Source organism: Macaca nemestrina, chromosome 8, assembly GCF_043159975.1.
Source record: "Macaca nemestrina isolate mMacNem1 chromosome 8, mMacNem.hap1, whole genome shotgun sequence".
Classification (NCBI taxonomy): domain Eukaryota; kingdom Metazoa; phylum Chordata; class Mammalia; order Primates; family Cercopithecidae; genus Macaca; species Macaca nemestrina.
The window spans coordinates 145973921-145997775 of NC_092132.1; the positions used below are offsets into that span (position 1 = coordinate 145973921).

At 43.7% G+C, this 23855-nt stretch overlaps 1 protein-coding gene across 1 annotated transcript in view; it reads left to right on the top strand.

Moving 5' to 3' along the window:
* The first annotated feature begins 19332 nt into the window (after positions 1-19332).
* LOC105491184 (GATA binding protein 4) overlaps positions 19333-23855 on the top strand; it is an 84346-nt gene continuing 79823 nt past the window's right edge. The window contains exon 1 of the mRNA XM_071068654.1: positions 19333-19451. The gene's annotated coding sequence lies outside the window, so the exon portion shown is untranslated. The remainder of the gene's footprint in view (positions 19452-23855) is intronic.

A 23855-nucleotide genomic window follows, 5' to 3' on the forward strand; every position in this document is an offset into this window, starting at 1 on the left:
CCGGGCTGTCCTGGCTGCACCTTTAGACTGCAAGTGCCACATGGGCAAGGACTCTGCTGTTGCCTGCTCCACCTTCTTAACTGATTCCCTGCCATCCTCATTTACAGCCCCATAAAATGACACAATTCAAAAGAAATAAATAACCAAGTGGCCGTTGGCACTTCCTTTTCAAGAGAGAGGTTGAGCAGGGTTCTACCTTCCAAGTTCAGAAGTGGAAATACTACCTTTCACCCCCATAAGAATTGGCATCCAAGATGCCTTGCCAATCTCATAGCACTCTGAGCCCTATCCTGCCTGCTTCCACAGGGCGTCCACCCGAGGGAAGTCATCTTCAGGGCCCTCTACAACCCCCACTCATCCATCTCTACCCTCTGACTCCCGGCCTCCTCGTGACTTGTCCCTATCCAGAGCTGCCCCAAATCCCCAGAACCCTACTATCCCCTGCACCTCCCTGTTTTCCTTCCCTGTGATCCCAGACTAGTGAAGTCCTTCTCCCTTCATCAAAACTCTTTTGCTCCTTTCCCAAGAATTTCCCTCTATGGAGACTCTCTCACCTTCTTTGTAAGTGAAAAAGAATGAAACTAACAGCCCTTTCCCACTTCCCAGAAGAAGCGCCAGCTGGCACCATAGGCCGCCTGCCCCTGCTGCTGCCCGGTGGAAAGCACAGTGGACTTTCTCCCCAGGGTACCTTTGGGGAAGTGGCTGGGTCAGCCTGCTCCTTGGTTCCCTGAGGAGCCTTCCAGACCTGTGGTCCCCACCTCAGCAAATTTGGTCTGTTCCAAAATACCCACGTGACTCCACCTCACCATCTCTTTGAGTGAAAAATGTACCTTATGAAATAGGAGAAAAGATTTGGAAACCATATAACATATAAGAGGTAAATATTCATAATATATAAATTCCAACAACTCAACCACAAAAAAAAATCCAATTTTTTTTAAATGGGCAGAGGACTTGAATAGACATTTCTCCAAAAAAGATATACAAATGGCCAGCACACTCGTGAAAAGATGCTCAACATCACTAATCATTAGGGAAATGCAAATCAAAACTTAGAAAGGGGAGTTTAGACTACATAGTTGGTGGGAAGACGCAGACAGGCCCACGAAGTTCTGAAGAAGTTACCCAGGGAGAGCGAGGCGCCCATTTCACTGGGGGGCGGGGGGTTGAAGCATAAGATTAGACACTGCTCTGGGTGGATAGAGGTGACATGCCAGTTCACACAGGATGTTCCACTGGGTGACTGAAAAGCCACCCCCAGGATTTTCACTCTGACCACCTTGTTATTCAACCAAGAGCACCTAGAAGTGAGAGAAATGGCAAATTCAAGGCTGACTAACCGCCTGTGCTCGTCCAGGGTGGGTCCCAGGGACGCGTGACTCCAGCGGGAGCAAAGAAGGAGTGTGTCGCTGCCTTCCTGCATCCCCGGGACCAGGCAGTGTGGATCACACTCACGGAAGACCAGCTCTGAAGCCGGTAAGTTGGAGGGGCTTGGTCACGGTCTCTCAGCAGGTTAGGAGCAGAGCCCGGCACAGGCCTCTCACTCCACCACACTGCATCCCCTCACAACCCTCAGCCTGATACCAACCATCTCAGAGATGAAAAGTGGTCCCCAAATTTCAGCAACTTCCTCATGTCTCATGTAAACTACTCTCCCTCCTTTGACCTTCATCACCTTTCTGCTTCCATCTTGCCTTATTTCTTTATCATCCAACTGAAGACTTCCTGCCTTACCCAAGGCTCCCCGTGTCACACAATTGTCACTGGCATTATTTTTTTCTGCAGGTGTTTGCAACCGACCTGATGCAGGAACAACCTCCTCTTGGAGTCTGTGCTCTCTCTGCACCACGGCCCTCAAACTGCATGAAACAAGTGCATCACGTTATGCACATGTACCCTAGAACTTAAAGTATTAAAAAAAAAAAAAAGAGTGTAAAAAAAAAAAAAAGAAAAAAAGAAAACCACCTGTAAAAAGAAAAAAGAAAAAAGAAAAAAGAAACAAGTGCATCAGTTTGTGAGACTCCACTTCTTAAAGGCTTATTCCATCTAGAGAGACGGTACCTGTTCTTTTCCCCTGGGTAGTCTAAACAAGCATCTTAAGAAAAAGGCATTTACTGCCAAGACAATTGGAGATAAGGGAAAATCATCTGTCTGCCAAAATGGCTTGGGCTGGGCCTGAGCTGTGGCATTGTCAGAGTGATTTTAGCACAGACCCTGCTAGACATGAGCCTATTACAAACGCTAGATAAGGCCCTCGTTTTTATAGAGCTCGGAGGAGTAGAGGGGAGACGGAGAGTTGCAGTGATAGTCGCCACTGCAGATAAGAAGAATATATATTTTGTTTAACCAAACCTGTCCGTTGGCTAGAGACTCCAATGCACTGGTATCCATCAAATCCTTTTCTGATTTACACGAATACCTGATTCCCCCGATAAGGAAAAGTGTAAGTCAACACTGCTGTGTTGTAATTGGGTGTTACCTGCCCCGATACTGGACTTTTTATCTGCAGCTCCTTTTTCAGGCTCGCTCCAGCTTTATCTGCCTCTTAGGCGTGACCAAATTGTCGTGTGTGTGTGCATGTGTGTGTGTGTGTGTCTGTTGGCTCCAAAGGTTTATTCATGAATAGATTCCACAGAAATGTCACAGAGAAATAGTGACTTGAAGTCCAAAGAGGAAAAAAAGGGAGGCGGCAGGCACATGATGGATCTGTGCAATGGTCATATGTAAGCCGCCATGATGTCCACGCCACGGCGACCCCGTCAGCTATGCATCACCCTCAGCACCGGCAGCCGAACCCCAGGGCTGCCCTGATAAGAGGCCGAAACTGTGGTAAATCATCCCACACCTCCATCCCACACCTCTGGACTCAGTTTCTCCATCTATGAAAGGGAAAATTCGGTCCACTGCCAGGTATTTATTATGAGGATAAATGAACTGCATTGCGCCAAGTGATCTTGAAACAGGAAGGCTGGTGGATTAAATAAAGATTTACAAAGAATTATGTCCAAATGATCCTTATTTATGATGTGCTTGGTGAAGGTAATAGATGAGAACTCAAAGAGACCCTAAGAGAACCTGCTTCCAGTGCCCTTTTTTCCAGATGGAAACACACACACACACACACACACACACACACACACACACACACACACACACACACATATACACACCAAAATTGAGGCCCAGAGAAAAGAAGGAACTTGCCCAAGATAAACTAACCCCTTCCCCACCTCCACCTTCCTTAGCTGGGTAAGGCAGGGCTGAGGAAAGACAAGCTTGTGCTACAAGCTGTCCTCAAAGCCACCTTCCAGCCCTGAAAAGGGTGTGCTCAGAAAGAATTTTTAGCAATGCAAAGAAAAATTGTAGTAAAATGTTAAGGAACACAGCAGAATAAAAAAAATAGCTCACATCCTATGAACTGCAAAAATTGTGTGTGTGGGGGAAACAATATTTCAAAAGATGAAAATAGTTGTGTTTGGGGGTGGGTTTTATTTTCAAATTTTGTTTCTATTGTCATTGCTTTGTTACTGGTCTGTTACAAATTATTAATATTACATTCTCTTTGTAAAAGCTTTTGTTTTCAAGCAATGCAGAAGTGAATAAAATGTTTTTAAATAAATAAATAAACAAAAGCACTGCCTTACTCCCACTACCCAACCTCCTAATCTCATTCTCCCAGAGTAACTATTTTTACATTTGCAGGGTCTTTCCAGACCTTTCTTGGATACAAACTTGAACCTAAATGTTTGAATTTCTGTGTTTTGTAATTTAAAGGGGATGGTGGTGGTGCTGGTAGTGGTGGTGGAAGTTCCCTGGTGCAATCATTCAACAAACAAGAACAAGCTGTTCTGTGACCCAAGCCATTCGAGGGAGGCGAATGCACTCTTAGAGCCACCAAGAAAACGTGGCTTGTGAGCTGGGTGAGAACAGAGTTCATTCACCTCCCTCAGGAGAGACATTACTCCCAGAAAGACTGACTCAGGCCGGTTCCGGGTGGCCTGGCTCCTTCCCCCTCAGCCCACAAGGCCCCCAAGTTTATTGGCCTCATGGACTCAACTAGTACCACTGTAGTCAGAGGTCAGTTTAATGGGGGTGGCTCTGAGACAGCAGTGAATTGGTGTATTTGAGTGACTTGACAAAAACAAATAATAAGACAAGAATTCTGGAGAGAATAGGTAGAGCTGACATTATGTCCAATATACTGTAATGTGTGTGGATAATATTCCTGGGAAATCCACTGCCCTTCAAATACCATCTTTGTAAAGCATTCACTTATCTTCAACCCTGGCTTGTCCTAGTGTGCTAATCCGAGCTTTGGAACAGAACACTTTCATGATGCCAGTAGCCCTGTGTAGGACCCAACCATTGATACAGCATCCCCATCAACACTTACCCCATCCCTTGATCCCAAAACACTTGGAGCAGGCTCTCCATATTCAGGGTTTCTAACTGTAGCAAATAAAAATGCAGGATACCAGGCCGGGCGCGGTGGCTCAAGCCTGTAATCCCAGCACTTTGGGAGGCCGAGGTGGGCGGATCACAAGGTCAGGAGATCAAGACCACAGTGAAACCCCGTCTCTACTAAAAATACAAAAAATTAGCCGGGCACGGTGGCGGGCGCCTGTAGTCCCAGCTACTCAGGAGGCTGAGGCAGGAGAATGGCGTGAACCCAGGAGGCGGAGCTTGCAGTGAGCCGAGATCGCGCCACTGCACTCCAGCCTGGGCAACAGCGTGAGACTCCGTCTCAAAAAAAAAAAAAAAAAAAAAAAAAAAAAAAAAAAAAAAAAAATGCAGGATACCCAATCACATGTGAATTTCAGATAAACACCCAATCATGTTTCTTAACTAGTTAGTGTTGGTATGAAAGTTAATTTTTTCAGATACTTCTTTTATAACCAGCTACCATATAAAACTATCTTATAAGCTGGTGTACCAGCCAGGGACCGGTCAGGAGACAGAAACTACATCAGTATTTTTAACAGATAATTTAATAAAAGGAATTGTTAATTAGGCATGGAAAAACCAATAAAGCAGAAAGATGATCCTAACATATCATGAAGGTAGAGACTGCAGAGGCAGATATTACTTGTAAAGTTGGGCAAGCAGAAGAAAAAGGTTGAAATTATTAACATTTAGACACTTGGAGGAATGGCCCATGGGGCTGGAAACATATGTCTGAGGAAGGGGTGAGTGACAGACAGTACTGGCATCTCTGACAGTCTTGATGAGTTTGTTTCTGCAAGAATAAGAAAAACCAGGCTGGGCATAGTGGCTTATGCCTGTAATCCTAGCACTTTGGAAGGCTGAGGTGGGTGGATCACTTGAGCTCAGGAGTTCCACACCAGCCTGGCCAACATGGCAAAACCTCATCTTTACAAAAAATGCAAAAATTAGCCGGGTGTGGTGGCACATGCCTGTAATCCCAGCTACTCGGGAGGCTGAGGCAGGAGAATCACTTGAACCTAGGAGGCAGAGGTTACAGTGAGTGAGTATCGCACCACTGCACTCCAGCCTGGGTAACAGAGTGAGATTCCGTCTCAAAAAAAAAAAAAGAAAGGAAAAACTGAAAACTGGAGTCATCTCCTGCTATAAGAAAAAACTGTTGCTGCCATGATAGAGAGGCTAAAGAAGGGCATTTATGAGTAGGAAGCAAACAGAAGGTGTATTTCCTTCACCTCCACAAGCCTTGTAGTCTCCCTCCATTGTTCTCTATGGGCAGAACCTGACATAGAGCCAGCCAGAAAGACAGAAAGGTGGTTTACAGAATCTCAACCCCACAAGCAAAAGACAGAAAATAGAAAGGTGGGTTTGAGGCAGGAACTACAGCTTAGACTTGCACAGTGAGTAGGTAAAAATTTGCTTCCTCCCTTCCAATTCTTATGTCTCATGTTTTTCTTATATTATTGCATTGGCTAGCATTTCCAGAATACTGATGTTGGGCATCTTCTTTTTGTTCCTAACAAGATTGAGAATATCTCTTCTGGTTTTTCACCATTAAATAATGCTAGTGGTTGGTTTGAGTCAGATTTCAAACTTTTTTTTTTATTTCAATAGCTTTTTGGGTACAAGTGGTTTTTTGGTTACATGGGTGCATTGTACAGTGGTGAAGTCAGATTTTTATGCACCTGTCACCCAAGTAGTATACATTGTACCCAATAAGTAATGTTTTATCCCTCACCTCCCTCCCTTCCTCTTTCTTCTGAGTCTCCAAGGTCCGTTATACCACTCTGTCTGCCTTTGCATACCCCATAGTTTAGCTCTCACTTATAAGTGAGAACATACAGTGTTTGGTTTTCCACCCTTGAGTTATTTCACTTAGAATAATGGCATCCAGCTCCATTCAAGTTGCTGCAAAAGACATACTTTCCTTTTTATGGCTGAGTAGTATTCCATGGTGTATATATTTGCTTTCTCTACTCATTAGTCAATGGGCACTTAGATTTGTTCTTCATCTTTGCAACTGCAAATTGTATTGTAATAAACATACGCATATGGGTGTCTTTTTGATATTACTATTTTTCCTTTGGGTAGTTACCTGGTAGTGAGATTGCTGGGTCAAATCATAGATCTACTTTTACTTCTTTGAGACATCTCCACACAGTTTTCCATAGAGGTTGTACTTATTTACATTTTCACCAGTAGGGTATAATGGTCCCTTTTCACCACATGCAGCCAACGTCTATTGTTTTTTAATTTGTTAAATAATGGCCATTCTTACAGGGGTAAGGTGGTATCTTATTGTGGTTTTAATTTGCATTTTGCTGATAATTAGTGATGTTGAGCATTTTTTCATATGTTGCTTGGCCATTTGTATATCTTCTTTTGAGAATGTCTACTCATGTCATTTGCCCACTTTTTGATGGGATTATTTGTTTCTTTCTTGCTGATTTGTTTGAATTTCTTGTAGATTCTGGATATTAGTCCTTTGTTAAATGCATAGTTTGCAAATATTTTCTCCCACTCTGTGGGTTGTCTGTTTACTCTGATGATTATTTCTTTTGCTGTACAGAAGATTTTAGTTTAATAAGGTCCCATTTCTTTATTTTGTTTGAATCAGATACTTTTATTATGTTATAGGAATATCCTTTTGTTCTAATTTTTAGTAAGAGTTTTATTTGTTTTAATCAAGAAAGGATGCTGCATTTGGTGAAACGCCTTTTCATTCCTATTGGTATAATTGTATAGTTTTTCTTCCTTTGACTGAATACTGTAATAAATTAGATTGCTTCCTAATATTTTGTTTTGTTTCTTAGAGATGAGAGTCTTACTCTGTCATGCAGGCTAGAGTGTAGTGGTACAATCATAGCTCACTGCGGCCTTGAACCCCTGGGCTCAAGAAGTCCTCCTGCCTCAGTCTCCCAAGTGGCTGGGATTACAGGCATGAGCCACGGTGCCTGTCTGTTTCCTAATATTAATGACCTGGCTCCCTAAGGGAAAACCCTATTGAGCATTGATATTTTCTTTTAATATACCGCTGGATTCAGCTTGCTAATATTTTATTCATTTAGAATAGTTGCATCAATATTAAGAAGAATAATTTAATTAAAATGACTCCAAATTTACACCAGTTTTATCCTTCTTTTATCCTAAAAAATTCAGACTGGATGGAGTGCAGTCTGAATCCTAAAATTCAGTCCTAAAATCCCAGCATTTTGGGAGGCCAAGGCAGGAGGATCACCTGAGACCAGAAGTTCGAGACCAACCTGGACAAAATAGTGAGACTCTGTCACTACAAAAATTTTAAAGAATTAGCCAGGCATGGTGGCTCACATCTGTAGTCCCAGCTACTCAGGAAGGGAGGTTGAGGTGCGAGGATCACTTGAGCCAGGGAAGTTGAGGCTGCAGTAAGCCGTGATCACACCACCGCACTCCAGCCAGGGTGACAGAGTGAGAGCCTGTCTCAATTTAAAAAAAAAAAAAAAAAAAAAAAAGGAAAAGTTTCATATCAGCTATCTAAGCTCTCACCTCAAGAAACTGGAAAAATAAGAGCAAAATAAATCCAAAGCAAATAAAAGGAAGGAAGTAATAAAGACAGGAGCAGATATCAATGAAATAGAAAATATAAAAATCAAAGAAAAAATAAAACAAAAAGCTAAAAAGGCCGGGCGTGGTAGCTCATGCCTCCCAAAGCCATGGTAGCTCCCAAAGTAATCCCAGCACTTTGGGAAGCTGAGGCAGGTGGATCACTGGAGGTCAGGAGTTTGAGACCAGCCTGACCAACATGGTGAATGAAATTCAATCTCTAATAAAAATACCAGTTATTCAAAAAGTCTAAAGTACAACCACTTACTTAATATGAAGTAGGCCATTTAGCCCCATAACTCCTTTTAAAATTGAAATTGTAATTAAAACTCCAAAAACACACCAATTCAACACATTTTTTTCTAGAAAAAAAAGAAAACATTTTCCAATGCATTTTGTAAGGCCAATATTACTCTAACACTAAAACCAGACTAATATACAAAGAAAACACTACAGCCCAATATCCCTCATTTACATAGATGCAAATCCTTAACAAAATATCAGCAAATAGAAGGCAGCAATATGCAAGAATTACACACCATGACTAGTGAGATTTATTTCAGAGATGTCTAACTGACTGAATAATTTAAAATCAATGCGATCCACCACATTAACACGCTAAAGAAAACAAATCATATGATCATACCAGTTGGTATAGAAAAAAGCTTTTGATGAAATTTGATGCCCATTCATGATAAAAACTCTGAAAATTAGGAATAGAGGGAACTTCCTCAACTTGATAAAGAATACTTACAAAAGACCAACAGCTAACATAATTAATGGTAAAAGACTAAAGCCTTTCCACAAAGGCTGAGAATAAGACAAGAATTTCCACTCTCACTACTTCTATTCAACATAGCAATGGAAGTTTTAGCCAGACAATTAGGCAAGTAAAGAAAATAATAATAAAAGGGCTGGGTGCAGTAGCATGTACTAGTAGTAGTCCAAGCTACTAGGGAGGCTGAGGCAACAGGATCACTTGAGGCCAGGAGCTCAGGCTGTAGTACACCATAATTGCACCTGTGAATACACACTGATCTCCAGCCTGGGCAACACAGCAAGACCCTTTCTTTTTAAAAGATGGTACAAAAAATAAAAACACAATAAATACAGGTCAGAAAGGAAGAAATTAAAGTATGTCTGTTTGGAGATAACATGATCATCTACATAGAAAACCTCCAAGAAATATACTAGAAAAGAAAAATAAAACCTCCTAGAACCAACAAATGAGTTCAGCAAGGCTGCAGAAAACAAAATCAACATACAAAGATAAACTATAATTCCATATACTAGCAATTAACATGTGGAAAATGAAATTAAATGTATAATATTACTTACAGTTGCTCAAATAATTAGATTCTTAAGTGTAAATCCAACAAAACATGTATAGGACTTGTACACTGAGTATTACAAAACACTGGTGAAAGAAATTAAAATTTAAATAAATGGAGAGACAAACCACATTCATGGATTGGAAGATTCAACATAGTAAATATGTCAATTCTTTCAAAATTCATATATAGATTTAATGCAATTCCTGTGAAAAATCTCAGTAAGATTTTCATATAGAGACAAGATTATTCTAAAATATATGTAGAAAGGCAAAAAAAATTATGTAGAAAGCATAGAAAAACCCACCCAACTAGAAAAGCTGAAACAAGTTTGGGAAAGAAGAACAAAGTGGGATTATATAGCTATAATAATCAAGACTATTGATAGAGAAATAGGCACTACATCAGTAGAACACAGTAGAGAACCCAGAAATAGACCCACACGAGTATAGTTTTTGACAAAGGTGCAAAAGCAATTCAATGGAGAATAGACAGTCCTTTCAACAAATGATGCTGCAACAACTGGATATCTTGAAACTAAATAAATAAACAAACCTTGAACTCAGCTCATACTTTATACAAAAATAACTCAAAGTGGAGCATAGATTTAAATATAAAATGTGTAAGTATAAAACTTTCAGAAGAAAATGTAGGAGAAAATCTTCATAACCTAGGGTTTTATGAAGACTGCTTAGACACAACACCAAAAGTACAATTCATTAAAAAATTGAACTTCTTCAAACTGAAAATGTTTGCTATGTGAAAGACCCTTTTAAGAAACTGAAAAGACAAGTTATAGATGGGGAGAAAATATTTGCAAACCAAGGATTCACATCTAGAATATATAAAGAACCCTCAAAGCTCAACAGTAAAATAATAATTGTAATAACAATAGTAAAACCTAACTACTCAGACAATGGGCAAAAGACAGGAGGAGACATTTCCTCAAAGAATATACAGATGGCAAATAAGTATATGGAAAGATTTTCAGTATCACTAGCCACTGGGAAAATGCAAACTCAAACCATGGTAAGTATCACTACACACCTACCAGAACAGCAAATGCTGGCAAGAGTGCAGAAAAACTCTCTCTCTTATATATTGCTGATGGAATGTAAAATAGTAGAGCCACTTCAGAGGGTAGTTTGACAGTTTCTTTAAAAAAGTAAACATAAGCTTCATCTCATGACCCAGCACTCACATTTCTGAACATTCATCCATAAGAAATGAAAACTTATGTTCACAAAAAAACCTGTACGCAATGGCTCTTAGCAGCTTCATTTGTAATAGCCAAGGACAGAAAACAACCAAAAGGTCTTTCAGTAAGTAAATAGTTTAAAAACTGTGGTACATCCATACCATGGGATACTACTCAACGATGGGAAGGAATGAGCCAATGATATTTGCAGCAACTTAGATGAATCTCAAAAACATTAGCAGGCTGAAAAAAAAAAAGCCAGCCTCCAAAGGTCACACACACTGTATAATTCTATTAATATAACATTTTCAAAAATGACCAAATTATAGAGATGGAGAAATTGGTGTTTGCCAGGAATTAGGCATGCTGGGGAAAAGGGGGGTGACTGCAGAGGCATAGCTCAAGGGAAGTTTTTGTAGTGATGGAATATTTCCATATGTTAATTGCAGTCATGGTTCCATGCATCTACATACGGTAAAATGACATGGAACTTAGCACACACATTGCAGCAATGTCAAATTCCTGGTTTGGGTATTGTACTACAATCACATAAGACATAATAATTGGGAAAAATTGGATGAAGTGCACACGAAATGTGTCCACACTATTTTTGCATCTTCTTGTAAATCTAAAATTATTTCATAATTTTTAGTCCCGGCACTTTGGGAGGCCTACGCAGGCGGATCACCTGAGGTCAGGAGTTTGAGACCAGCCTGGCCAACATGGTGAAACCCTGTCTCTACTAAAAATACAAAAATTAGCTGGGAGTGGTGGTGCAAGCCTGTAATCTCAGCTACTTGGGAGGCTGAGCCTGGAGTATTGCTTGAACCTGGGAGGCAGAAGTTGCAGTGAGCTGAGATCGTGCCACTGTACTCCAGTCTGGGCAAGACTCCATCTCAAAACATAAAAACTAAAATTATTTCAAAATAAAAAGTTTATATATGTATGTATGCATATACACATACGAATCATGGTGAATTAGCAGCCAAAACGCTTCCCTGTGAGTAAAGACTGAAGAGGAAAGAGCCTTTGTGCTGTAATGAGAGTCTTTTCCTCACATTTTGGTAGCACATATCTCTTCTAATGAAATACAGATGATGATTGGGATGAGAACAGTGACGGCATCTTCTTCCTTTTACAACACATTTGTAGCGTCAAAGGAAAGCTTGATCACTTAGAATTTGACGTAAATTGTTTGTCGAACCATAAGAAGAGAGGAGATTTGGTTTATCCAATGCCACAGCTTACTCGTTCATACAGGACAATAAGTCAACAGAATGATGGATTATTCTGTGTTTGTGACCCTGTGTTAGTCAGTACTCTTTCAGTAGCAAGTGTCAAAAAATTCAAATTAGCTTAATAAAGACATTGCTGAATCTAGGCGTTCAAAATATGTGAGACCTGAAGACACACATCCTACCAATTTTGGAACCCCAATAGACAAATGCCTTCTTCAACCATTGTGTCTTCAATCATTGTGGAAGACAGTGTGGTGATTCCTCAAAGATCTAAAAGCAGAAATACTGTGTGACCCAACAATCCCATTACTGGGTATATATCCAAAAGAATATAAATCATTTATCATAAAGACACATACATGCCTATGTTTGCTGCAGCACTATTCATAATAGCAAAGACATGGAATCAACCTAAATGCCCATCAATGGTAGCCTGGATAAAGAAAATGTGGTATATATACACCATGGAATACTATGCAGCCATTTAAAAAGAATGAGATAATGTGTTTTGCAGGAACATGAATGGAGCTGGAGCCATTATCCTTAGCAAACTAACGCAGGAAGAGAAAACCAAATACTATATGTTCTCACTTAAAAGTGGGAGCCAAATGATGAGAACACATAGAAGGGAACAACACACACTAAGGCCTATCACAGGGTAAAGGGTGGGAGGAGGGAGAGGATAAGCAAAAATAACTAATGGGTACTAGGCTTAATACCTGGGTGACAAAATAATCTGTAAAAAAACCCCATGACACAATTTTTTATATATATATATATATATATATATTTATATTTATATTTATATTTATATATATATAAAATATAACAAACCAGTACATGTACCCCTGAACTTTAAAGTTAATTTTTTTAAGTTTTATTTTCACAATAATTACACATATTTATGGGGATAAAATACAATGTTTAGATACATGTATATATTACATAATAATCAAATCAGAGTAATTAGCATATCCATCACCTTAAACATTTATCATTTCTTTGTGGTGAGAACAATGTCCAGTCTTCTAGCTATTCTGAAATACACATTGTTGTTAACTATAGTCACCGTATTGTGCAGCGGAACACCAAACTACTTCCTCCTATCTTACTGAAACTTTGTACCAGTTGACCAACTTCTCCTTATCCCCCTTCCACCCTCACCTGCCTGCCTCCGGCGACCACCATACTATTCTCTACTTCTATGAGCTCAGCTGTTTTAGATTCCACACATAAGTGAGCTTGTGCAGTATTTGCCTTTCTGTATCTGGCTTATTTCACTTAGTGTAATGTCTTCCAGCTTCCTCCATGTTGCCGCAAATGAGAGAATTTCCTTCTTTTTGTGGCTGAATAGTCTTCCATTGTGTGTATGTGCCACATTTTCTTTATTCATCTGTTAATGGACACTTGGGTTGATTCCACATCTTCACTATTGTGAAAAGTGCAGCAATAAACATGGCAGTGCAGATGTCATTTCTACTTACTGATTTCCTTTTCTTTCCCACTACTCAGTAGTGAGATTACCGGATTACATAGGTAATTCTAGTTTTAAATATTTTTTGAAACCTCTATACTGTTTTCTTAGTGGCAGTACTAATTTACATTCCCATCAACAGTGTATGAGTTTCCCTTCCTCCACATCCTTGCCAACACTTGTTATCTTTTGTCTGTCTGACCATAGCCATTCTAAATGGAGTGAGGTGATATCTCATTGTCATTTTGAGTTGCATTTCCCTGATGATTACTGATATTGAGCATTTTTTCACATACCTGTTTGCTATTTGTGTGCCTTCTTTTGAGAAATATTTATTCCATCTATTCAGTTATTTTGCTCACTTTTAAATCAGATTTTTTTTTTTTGCTATTGAATTACTTGAATTTCTGACATAGTCTAGATATTAACCCTTTGTCAGATATATAGTTTGCAAATATCTTCTCCCATTCTGTGGGTTGTCTCTTCACTTTGTTGATTGTTTCCTTTGCTGTGCAGACTTTTTAGTTTGATGTAATTCCATGTGTCTATTTTTTGCTTTTGTTGCCTGTGCTTTTGAGATCTTATCCAAAAAATCCTTGCCCAGACCAACATCATGAAACATTTTCCCTATGATTTATTCTAGTAGTTTCATAGTTTTGAGTCTAGTCTTCAAGTCTGTAATCCATTTTGAATTGATTTTTGTATTTAGTAAGAGATAGAGGTCTAGTGTCATTCTTCTTCATGTAGCTATCCAATTTTTCCAGCACCACTTGTTGAAGAAAATATCCTTTTCCCCATGTGTTTTCTTGGTCCCTTTGTCAAAAATAAGTTGACTGCAGATGTATTAATTCATTTCTGGGCTTTCTGTTCTGTTCCATCGGTCTATGTGTCTGTTTTTATGCCAGTATCATGCTGTTTTGTTACTATAGCTTTGTAGTGTATTTGGAAATCAAGTAGTGGGATGCCTTTACCTTTGTTCTTTTTGCTTAATATTGCTTTGGTGATTTGGGGTTTTTTGTTGTTGTTGTTGTTCCATGCAAATTTTAGAATTATTTTTGGACAAAGCTTTTTCATCATTAGCCCCGGCTAAAACATCCCAGGAAAATTCTCAGTGGATCCTCAAATTGGCCAAACTTGGGACATCTGTTGCACCTCAGCCACAGGGAGTGGATGTCCCATAGGAAAGAGGATTTGTCCCTTGAAGAAGGGATGAGAGAGGCCATATGATGGGACAAGCCCTCCAAAAAAACCCTCTTGGCCCTTAAAAATGAAATAACCAGATGGCCCTTGGCCCTGTAGACCTTATATCCTTATGTCCCAAGGGGAGCAAGATGAATGCAAATACATAATTAATACATAAACACCAGAGATGGGAGATTGCAAATACGCACACACTCAACTTATGAAAAGACATTGATCTGACTAGGACATTAAAGGCTGAATAATGAAATGTTGAGCTGGTATCCGAAGTGACTGGAGGGTCTGGGATCAGATGAACCTAGTGCAGAGAGACTCCGAGGAGCAGGGTCAAGGGAGGGAAAGTATGAAAACATTCTCCTCGCACACACACAAGGTGGATGGGAGAATCAAATGAAGCAACAGAAGAGAATGCTTTGTAAACTGCAACCTGCTACACAAATTATTGTTGGTATTACTTAGCAAGGAGTGTGAGCTTGAGGGCAGGTATAATGAGTAGGTCAGAGTCAGCCTGGCACAGCAAAAATAAAATAATTTTTTTGAGATGAGGTCTTGCTCTGCCACCCAGGATGGAGTGCAGTGGTGTGATCATAGCTCACTGTGACCTCAAACTCTTGGGCTCAAGTGATCCTCCTGCCTCAGCCTTCTGAGTAGCTAGGACTATAGGTGTGTGCCATCATGCCCAGCTAATTTTTGTATTTTTTGTAGAGACAGGATCTCATTATATTGCCCAGGCTGGTCTTGAAGTCTTGGGCTCAAGCGATCCTTCTACTCCGGCCTCCCAAAGTGCTGGGATTACAGGCTTGAGTCACTGTGCCTAGCCACAAGAATATGAGAGTTGAAGCCAGAAGACCTCAGTTCTAGGCTTTCTTGTAAAATTAGATAATAAGAGAGAATGCACACATAGGTCTTAGCACAGTGCCTGGTACTGGGAGAGCCCAAGAAATGGTGGTCATTGATCAAAACCGTCCCGGTTCACCAATGTCCCAGTTCAATGTCAATGTGTAGAAGCCAGAGGGAGGGAGTGTGGCTCAGTTGCAGATGTGGACCCAGCAAAGTGAGCCAGCGTGGAACTGGGCCAGCCAAACTCTAAGGAGCACAGTAACTGCAATACCTGGGATTTTACACAAGACACTTCCAGTAAACATTTACTGAATCCAATCAAACTGCAGCCTTGGGGGATGAAAATGTTAAGATTTCAATACTGATGATGGTTGCATAACCTTGTGAGATACTAAAGACCACTGACTCGTGCATTTTTAAAGGGTAAATTGATGGTATGTGAATTCTATCTCATTTTGTAACAGTGGAAGCCTAACAGGCTGGAACAGACAGCGTCGCTCATTGCAGGATGGAAATGTGGAGTTCAGTCGGAACCTGGCCCATCAGGCCACTTGATTTCAAATTGTTCTCACTTCTGCCCATGCTGTAGGGACTTCAGGTAACTCCAGGGTCCCTTAGCTCTTCTGGAGACTCCGGTGTGAATAAAGTGCCACCCACCAGCAGTTCATCACTTAGGGCTTCCTAGTCCCTAGGGGACACTCTTTCCGGCAGTTCTGTCACCATGATGGGAGAAGCTGCCTGCTGAGCACTCCATAGCCAGCAGAGGCAATGCGATGTCAGAGGTGAAGGTCAAACACAGGTGCTCTTGTTACTGTACCACAACACTGGAAGTTATGCTTCCTAATTTTTTAATAAAGAAGTGAGTGTTCTCTCTGCTCCACTGCAGTTCTCTAGAGAACTTCATGTTCCACCTTCTTCCTTACTGCACATCACTCTCTCACAGAACTTCGGAGCAGGCAGGGCAATCTGCCCCTGAATATGACTCCAACTGCGATAAGTGGATGCTGCTGCTCCCAGTTACCTGCTACATACACAGGGTGATGGAGACCTCCTCTCTAAATTTTGGATCAAAACTCCATGAGAGGTGGAAAATGGTATGGCAATTCCTCGAAAAACTTGCACATAGACAGGTCCATGTGAGCCGGCAAACCCCCTTCTAAGGATATGCCCAGAAGAATTGAAAGCAGCAACTAAAACAGACATTTGCACACCTATGTTTATGGCAGAATTAATCACAGTAACCAAAAGGTGAAAACAACCCAAATGCCCATCAACAGATGAATGGATAAACACCATACAGTCTTTGCGTGGCCCCTGCTGCAGCGCAGATGAAGCTTGAGGGCATGGTGCTAAGTGAAATAAGCCAGCCACAAAGGAATACATACTGTATCATTCCATTTATAGGAGGTACCTAGAGGAGTCACATTCAGGGAGGCAGAAAGTTGAATGGGGGTTGCCAGAGGTTAGGGGAAAGAGGGGAATGGAGAATTAGTGTCTAATAGGTGCAGGGTTTCTGTTTGGAAAGGTGAAAATGTTCCAGAGATGGAAGTGGTGATAGTTGTACAACAATGTGAATGTACCTAATACCATGGAACTGTACACTTAAAAACGGTTAAAGCGGGATCGGGCACAGTGGCTCATACCTGTCATCCCAGCACTTTGGGAGGCCGAGGAGGGCGGATCATGAGGTCAGGAGTTCAAGACCAGCCTGGCCAACATAGTGAAACCCTGTCTCTATTAAAAATACAAAAATTAGCTGGGGATGGTGGCATGTGCCTGTAATCCCAGCTACTCGAGAGGCTGAGGCAGGAGAATTGTTTGAACCGGGACCTGGGAGGCGGAGGTTGCAGTGAGCCAAGATTATACCACTACACTCCAGCCTGGGCTACAGAGCAAGACGCCGTCTCAAAAAAAAAAGAAAAGAAAAGAAAAAAAAAACAACACACAGTTAAAGTGTCGGGAGGCTGAGGCAGGAGAACTAACTGCTTGAAACTGGGAGGCAGAAGAGGTTGCAGTGAGCAGACATCAGGCCACTGCACTCCAACCTGGGTGACAAGAGCGAAACTCCGACTCGAAACAAACAACGGTTCAAGTGGCAAATTTTGTATTATGTGTATTTTACCATAATAATCATAAGTAATAAAAATAACTCCATAAGGGAAAGCTACATGTGAACGAGGCTCCTCCCTGGTGAAAACGGCAGGGCCCCTGGAAAGACAAAGCCTGGCCCTGGCCTCTGCATCTGTGCCTTGTACTGTTGGGCTCATGCGTCAGGAATTTTAATGATCTGACACCACAGGGAGTTTTACACTAAAATCTTCCTGAGGCATAGTTTCTACGAGTCATTTGGCAGGGGAAGAGTATAAAGCCAGATAACAATAATGGACACTTTATTCATCACTTGCAAAAATATTCAAAACCAAAAATTCTTGGAAGGGAAAAAATATTCATGTTTCCTTCATATTTTTTCTCACTCTTCCCAGCCTGATTCACCCCTCTAGTTCTGTTCCCACCTGATGACCATACGTTTACTCTTTGATTTCTGGCAGTTCACTTACCTTTTCTGTTTCAGTTTCCTGGCCTATATTTGTTTTGTTGTTGTTGTTGTTGTTTGTTTGTTTGTTTTGAGATGGGGTCTCGCTCTGTCACCCAGGCTGAAGTACAATGGCATGATCTCAATCTTGACTCACTGCAACCTCCCCCTCTGGGGTTCAAGCTGTTCTCCTGCCTCAGCCTCCTGAGTAGCTGGGATTACAGGCACCCGCCACCACACTCGGCTAATTTTTGTATTTTTAGTAGAGATAGGGTTTCGCCATGTTGGCCAGGCTGGTCTCGAACTCTCGACCTCAAGTGATCTGCCTGCCTCAGCCTCCCAAAGTGCTGGAATTACAGGCATGAACCACCAAGCTTGATTTCCTGGCCTACATTTGGAAAAAAATATTAACTTGTCTGGTTTCTCCCTACCTTGCAGAGATTGTTGTAAGGATCCTGGGAGACTGTGAACTGGGAAATATGTTAAATAGAAAGGTATTGGGTTTCTTCCTTTCCTCCAAACTGCCTTTGGGAGATACCAACTCCCAATAGGGACAACTTCCCTAAATAAAACCAGGCACGAGAGCAGGGAATTCCACAGCAGGCCTGTCAAGGGAGATCTGTTTGCCCAGTTCCTCAAATCACATGACAGTGGCAGCTCCCTGTGCCTTTCTGTGTTCCCAGCCCGGCAATGCTGGGTCATTTGGGAAGCAGCAAAGTGTGGTGGTCAGCAGAGCTGCACACCCATGGCACGCAGAGAATGAGCTCCCCATCACCAAGAGTATTCAAGTAGAGTGCTGATAATCGCCTCGGAGGGTATTCCTGATTTAAGCAGTAGCTTGGAATTCTGAGGTCTCTTCCTATTCTAAGAAGCCATGGATTTCTTTAATTTGAAATTCAATACCGGCTCCATTTCTTTCTTGCTGTGACTTGGCCACAGGCACATTCCTAACCTCTCTGAGCCGGTTACCTCATCTAGGTTAATAATATAGCATCTGCCTGCCTGACCCTATTGTAAGGAGCTCAGAAATGCTGTTATAGCAGTGCTTGCAAAAAAATTGTAATTTGTAATTGCATGCTAGGAGGAGTTGCGCTGCTGTTACTATTATTTCCATGCCCAGAAGGCAATCACACAACAGAAGCAATGTCACAAAGCAGTCCTCCCTACCTCAGTCTAAAGGCAAGACTAGAGTCTGAGAGGAGTCTTGGGGTGCAGGAAGCACATACAGTGAACTGAGCATTTCTCCCCATGAACGGCGATTCCTCGGGTCCTTCTGAGTGACCTTCCAGAAGCATCTCTGGAACCTTGTGAACACTGACTTTTTAAAAACTGTCCAGCCAGAACTTCATTCCCTAGCAGAGTTTCCTTCCACTTTTACACACACACACCAAAAAAAAAAAAAAAAAAAAAAAAGGCTTGCTGAATTAATGAACCACTTCTCTTATCTATTTTTCCTGTTATCTAATTCTGAGAAGGAAGCTGGGAGCTCAGAGGGAGCTGGGAGACAGCTCACAACGTCTCCCTCCCACCCGGCTCAGAACAGCCTGGATTCCCTGGGCAGACTTTGCCTCACACCAGGCCTTGAGCAGCCGCAGGGACGCCGCTCCCACCGCGGGTGAGTCCCCTCCTGGCCCTCCTGGTGACCCCTCTGCCGGGGGAGGCTGGGATGATGGGGGAATGGAAGGCTTGGGGAGCTCACCTTGCTCACCACAGTCTCCAGCTGTGGGGAGAGGGAGGTGGGGGAGGGGAAGGCACGGCTTCCCCAGCGTGGGGCCGAGGCCGAGGCTGGGTAGAGGCTTTGAGGCCTTTGCGGGACAGGAAGGAAGGATGAGGCTCTGTGCAGGCCGGGCCCGCAGACGCCGGGCTTCCGTCCCACTTTCTTTCTGTGTCCCTCCTTCTTACAATTACGTGGCATTTTAGTTTCTCTATTTCCTGATTCAGCTTCCCATTCCCACAACTGGAAAAGGAGAGGGGTGGCTGTTCTCTCAGGAAAAACCTAAATAAATACATACACACCAGAAATCCAATGGCTCTGACCAGGTATGGCAGGACCATCTGGCCTCTGCTTCCTCTAGCACACCCAAATCCCCTGGGGCCCCCCGCAGCCGTTGGCGTCCTTTTAAGAACGCACTTGGAAAGTTCAGGCAAACCCTTCCTGGCCCATGTCAGACCCAGCCTAGTTTGCTTTTGGGTCAGCAAGTCTGCATGCTGCTTCCCGTCGGTTGGTTTCATTAGTTAGTAGCTAGCTCTCAGAGCCCTCAGGCTGGGATACTTTTCTTTGCCTATTCGCAGATCAAGGGTCGGCGAGGTTTGGTGCAGAGTTTAATTTTCGTTTATTCTGGAGCCAGACCTGTGATGGGAAAGAGGGGTGGGGGTAGATCTTGCAGGTGGACCGCAGCGATTGTATTTTTCTTCCCCAGGTCCACTGCATGCTTTGCAGAACTTGGTCGCTATGCTTTTGGTTGCACTCTTTTGCATACAAGTCGAACTTACCTCTGCTTCCTATAAAGCCAAAGTCTGGACAAATGAGTCTTGAATCTTATTTGTAGCTGAGAAAAGGACTGAGTCAAAATAATAATAATAATAATAAATAGGAGTGACAGCTTTGAGAAGGAGTGCAGCTTTGAGAAGGCACCGGTCAGTGTCATAACCAAGGCTCTGAGAGTTTGAAACCTACCAGGTTTCCTGTGCCTCCTCCACATGCTCACAGGTTGAAAGCAGAGAGTGGCATTTGTTCACTCTGTAGCCTCAGGAGGACCCAGCAAGGGCTCTTCTGGAATTGGGTAGGATTGAAGGCAAAGCCGCTCAGTCCTGGTGTACCTACTACAAATATTAGCTTTGCAAAGCAGAGAACAGAAAATTGTTCCCTTTGACTATCTTTCCATCTCCAGCAGCCCCGCCGGCTTCCAGGGGGTGAATTGAAAAGCTCTCACAAAACTTACACTCATCTGCGTTGCTTATCTTTCCCCTGCCCAACTCTCTGGCTTGCTTACCCTTGCTAATGTTTTCCCAGGGCTGATATTCCTGCTCTTCTGTACGCGGTCCAAAAATAAGGGAAATTGAAAGGGTTTTAGCTGGGAAAAGCAGGGACGGGCCAATCTGAGTTGAGGGAAAGCTGTTATTATGTAAGGTTGCTAGAATCCTGTGATTTATCATCACAAAATTGGATTGGCTTTTTAAGTAGTAGTAGCGGTAGTTGTTGTAGTATTTGTAGTACTAAGAAATGTTTTGTTTCTGCTGGTCTCATTTTGATAAGTCAATCTAGAGTAAAGGATACTTGAAAGTCCCACTTTATGAACTTCTTTTTACAGAGTTCGTTTTTAGTGACATAATCATTGCCACAGATTTCCTTTTTCTTCTAAGAATTTGTCTCTGAAAGTGATTTTGCAGTCACAAGTTCGATTGGAGGGGAGCCTTAAAGACAATTTTGTGTGCTTAGTATTGAGGAAGTGTTTATAAATTACTCTTTCTCCCTGTTCTAGTCTCAAGCCTAATAAAATATCAATTTCAAATAGCTTTCTAATGTCTTGTTATATTTGCCAAGTGATTTATAGGACAGAAAATTAGAGTTTGCGTGTGTAAAGTTCAGAGATATTTTAGAGCTTGGAGCAGAGGAGAGGAGAGGTTTTAGGGTTAAATTCAAGTCATCAATCTCCAATTGTCTAAACACTGCACGAAGTGGAGATTCGAGGCAATTATCCGAATAATTGGGGGGGGGCACTTTCCCCTGAATTATCTAGATAAAAGTGTGACACAGGAGAATGTCCGTGGCCCTGAAGGCCCTGCCTCAAATCTCCCCGGTTGCGTGAATTCGGGCAATTTTTCTGCAGGTTCTCAGACTCGGGGATGGGGGAGGAAGGGGATGTTTCTAGAAGAAGCTTAAAGGGGGCTCGCGCCGCAGGACTGGAGGTGGAGGGCGTGCGCGGCGGGACGCCCCAGCCGGGTCTGATAAAGCCCCGAAGCCGATCTAAGGTCAATAAACTAGGCGGCGTCAGGCTCGGGCCGAGGGCCGGGAAGGGAGAAGAGTGGAGCCCGCTCAGGCTGGGGACAGAATGAAAAGGAACCAGGACTGCTGGGGTCCAAGCCCTGGTCCGCTTGCGGGGCGCGCAGCCGGGAGAGGAGCTGGGCGTTCGGCCTGGGCCCCTCCCCTGCCTGACCCCAGGACAGCCAAGCACCCGCTGCCTTAAAAGTATCCCGGCGAACCCCAAGTGGGCCGGGTCCTGGGCAAACTGCCCTAGCCCTGCACTGAGTTTGGAAAAGCGAACGGAAAGTGACATTTTTACAGGGACGAGGTTGGGGTCTGGAGGGAGATGGAGACCCCCGAATAATGGAAACGCAGAAGCCTCAGAGACACCACCAACAGGCAGAGAAGTGTCCCTAAGTGGGGAAAATGAGGAAGAGGGTAACAGTATTGTTAATTGGCCATGAATTTTAATCCCTGTTGTGTGTCGCCGAATAGTTTACAAATTCTTTTTGCATTGGGGTTTTGTTTCTCCCACTCCCTGCGTGATGAGAAGAAAGATTGGGACAAGTTAATCGGCTCAAAGTCACGTCGCTGGGGTCTCCTGTCAGGGGGCTTGGACCGGTTGTTAAAGGACTTACAGCCGCAGATCTTCCCAAGGGACATTCCCAATCAGAGCGCGCAGCCCGCGGGGAAAACATAACGCGCGCCGGTAAATGACGCCGCTCCCACCTAGGCCGCTCTGTGGCCGCTTAACGTCCCGAATGTCCCGACCCCCGGCTCAATCTTTGGTGGAAAGCCTGAGTGGGCAGGTGGGAGACGAGACGGTGCTGGTGGAGCGGGCTACTTCAGCAGCACGAGGCTGGGAAGATCCTCGCGGACAGGCGCGACAACGCGCCCTGGAGCCCGCGGATCTTTGCAAGTAACTAACCTGGCCCTCGGATTCATTGCGACTTTCCCGCCCTCGGCCCACGAGGCCAAGGAGCTCCCTCTCTTCTCCTCTCCGTTCCTGGCAAGGCCGAAGCCAGATTGCTTTGGATGCATTTCGACCCTTCTGGCGCCACATGGGCAGGGTAACCTTGGACGGGTGTCACGCCCACGTCCTTCGGGGTCGCATGCTGGTGGGCCAGGAAGCCCAGGCCATGCCCAGCAGGGTCCAAGCCGCGGTCGGTGGCGTGACCTCTGGCCAGGCCTGGAGCTTCTAGGAACGTGTCTCTGGTTGCCCGTTACTCCAGAGACCCCCACTTGGGGAGCGCGGAGTCCTCCAGCCGCTGCGCACTGATACCTGGGGCGGCGAGGGGAGCCCGGCTTCTGCGCACTCCTCTCCGGATGCGAGGTGCTCACCCACCCCTCTCCCGGCTCGCCCTGACGCCGCTGTCCCCACGCTCTCGGCAGCGAGACATACAGCGAAGCCCCTGACCCATTTCTTCTCAGTTGCGACTCTCTGTGTGAGACCCCTAAAGAGGCCGAGGATCACAGTCGGTGTTTCATCAAAAAGGCCACTGTGTCCCCAGGTTAGGTTGCTGGTATCTCAATATCACCCTGCGGAGAGACCCCGTACCCTGGAATCCCATACCCCAGTCTGCAAAGCACAGATCTAATGCCTTCTTTCTCTGGCCGGGTTTGGAGGGACTTTGAGGGGCATGGGTGGCACCCCAGGCTCGCAGGTTTCGTGGTCCCGAAAACCGAGCCCAGGAAATCGCCAGCTCCGTTCTGTTCGAAGAACCTTCGGGTGTTAGTCACAGGCCCCGGCCCGCGCGGGATCTGGAGGCAGACATTTCTCGACGATTGGGGACTTAGGGTTTGTCTGGGAGCGACTGCATTTCCAGGCCTCTGCACGCTGCGGTTCCGGTAAAGAGCACTGTCTTCACCACTTCTCGACCTGCGCCCTAACCCCACACTTTTCCAGCACTCGTCCCCCTAGGTTTTACAAAAACTCCTGGCAGACGCTTCCAGGACCACGCGGGGGCCGTAGCTGCGATCCCCTCGCAGACGCCCAAATCCGGGGCCGGGTCCCCGCGCAGATGCCCGAACCCGGGGCCGGGTCCCCGCACTGGG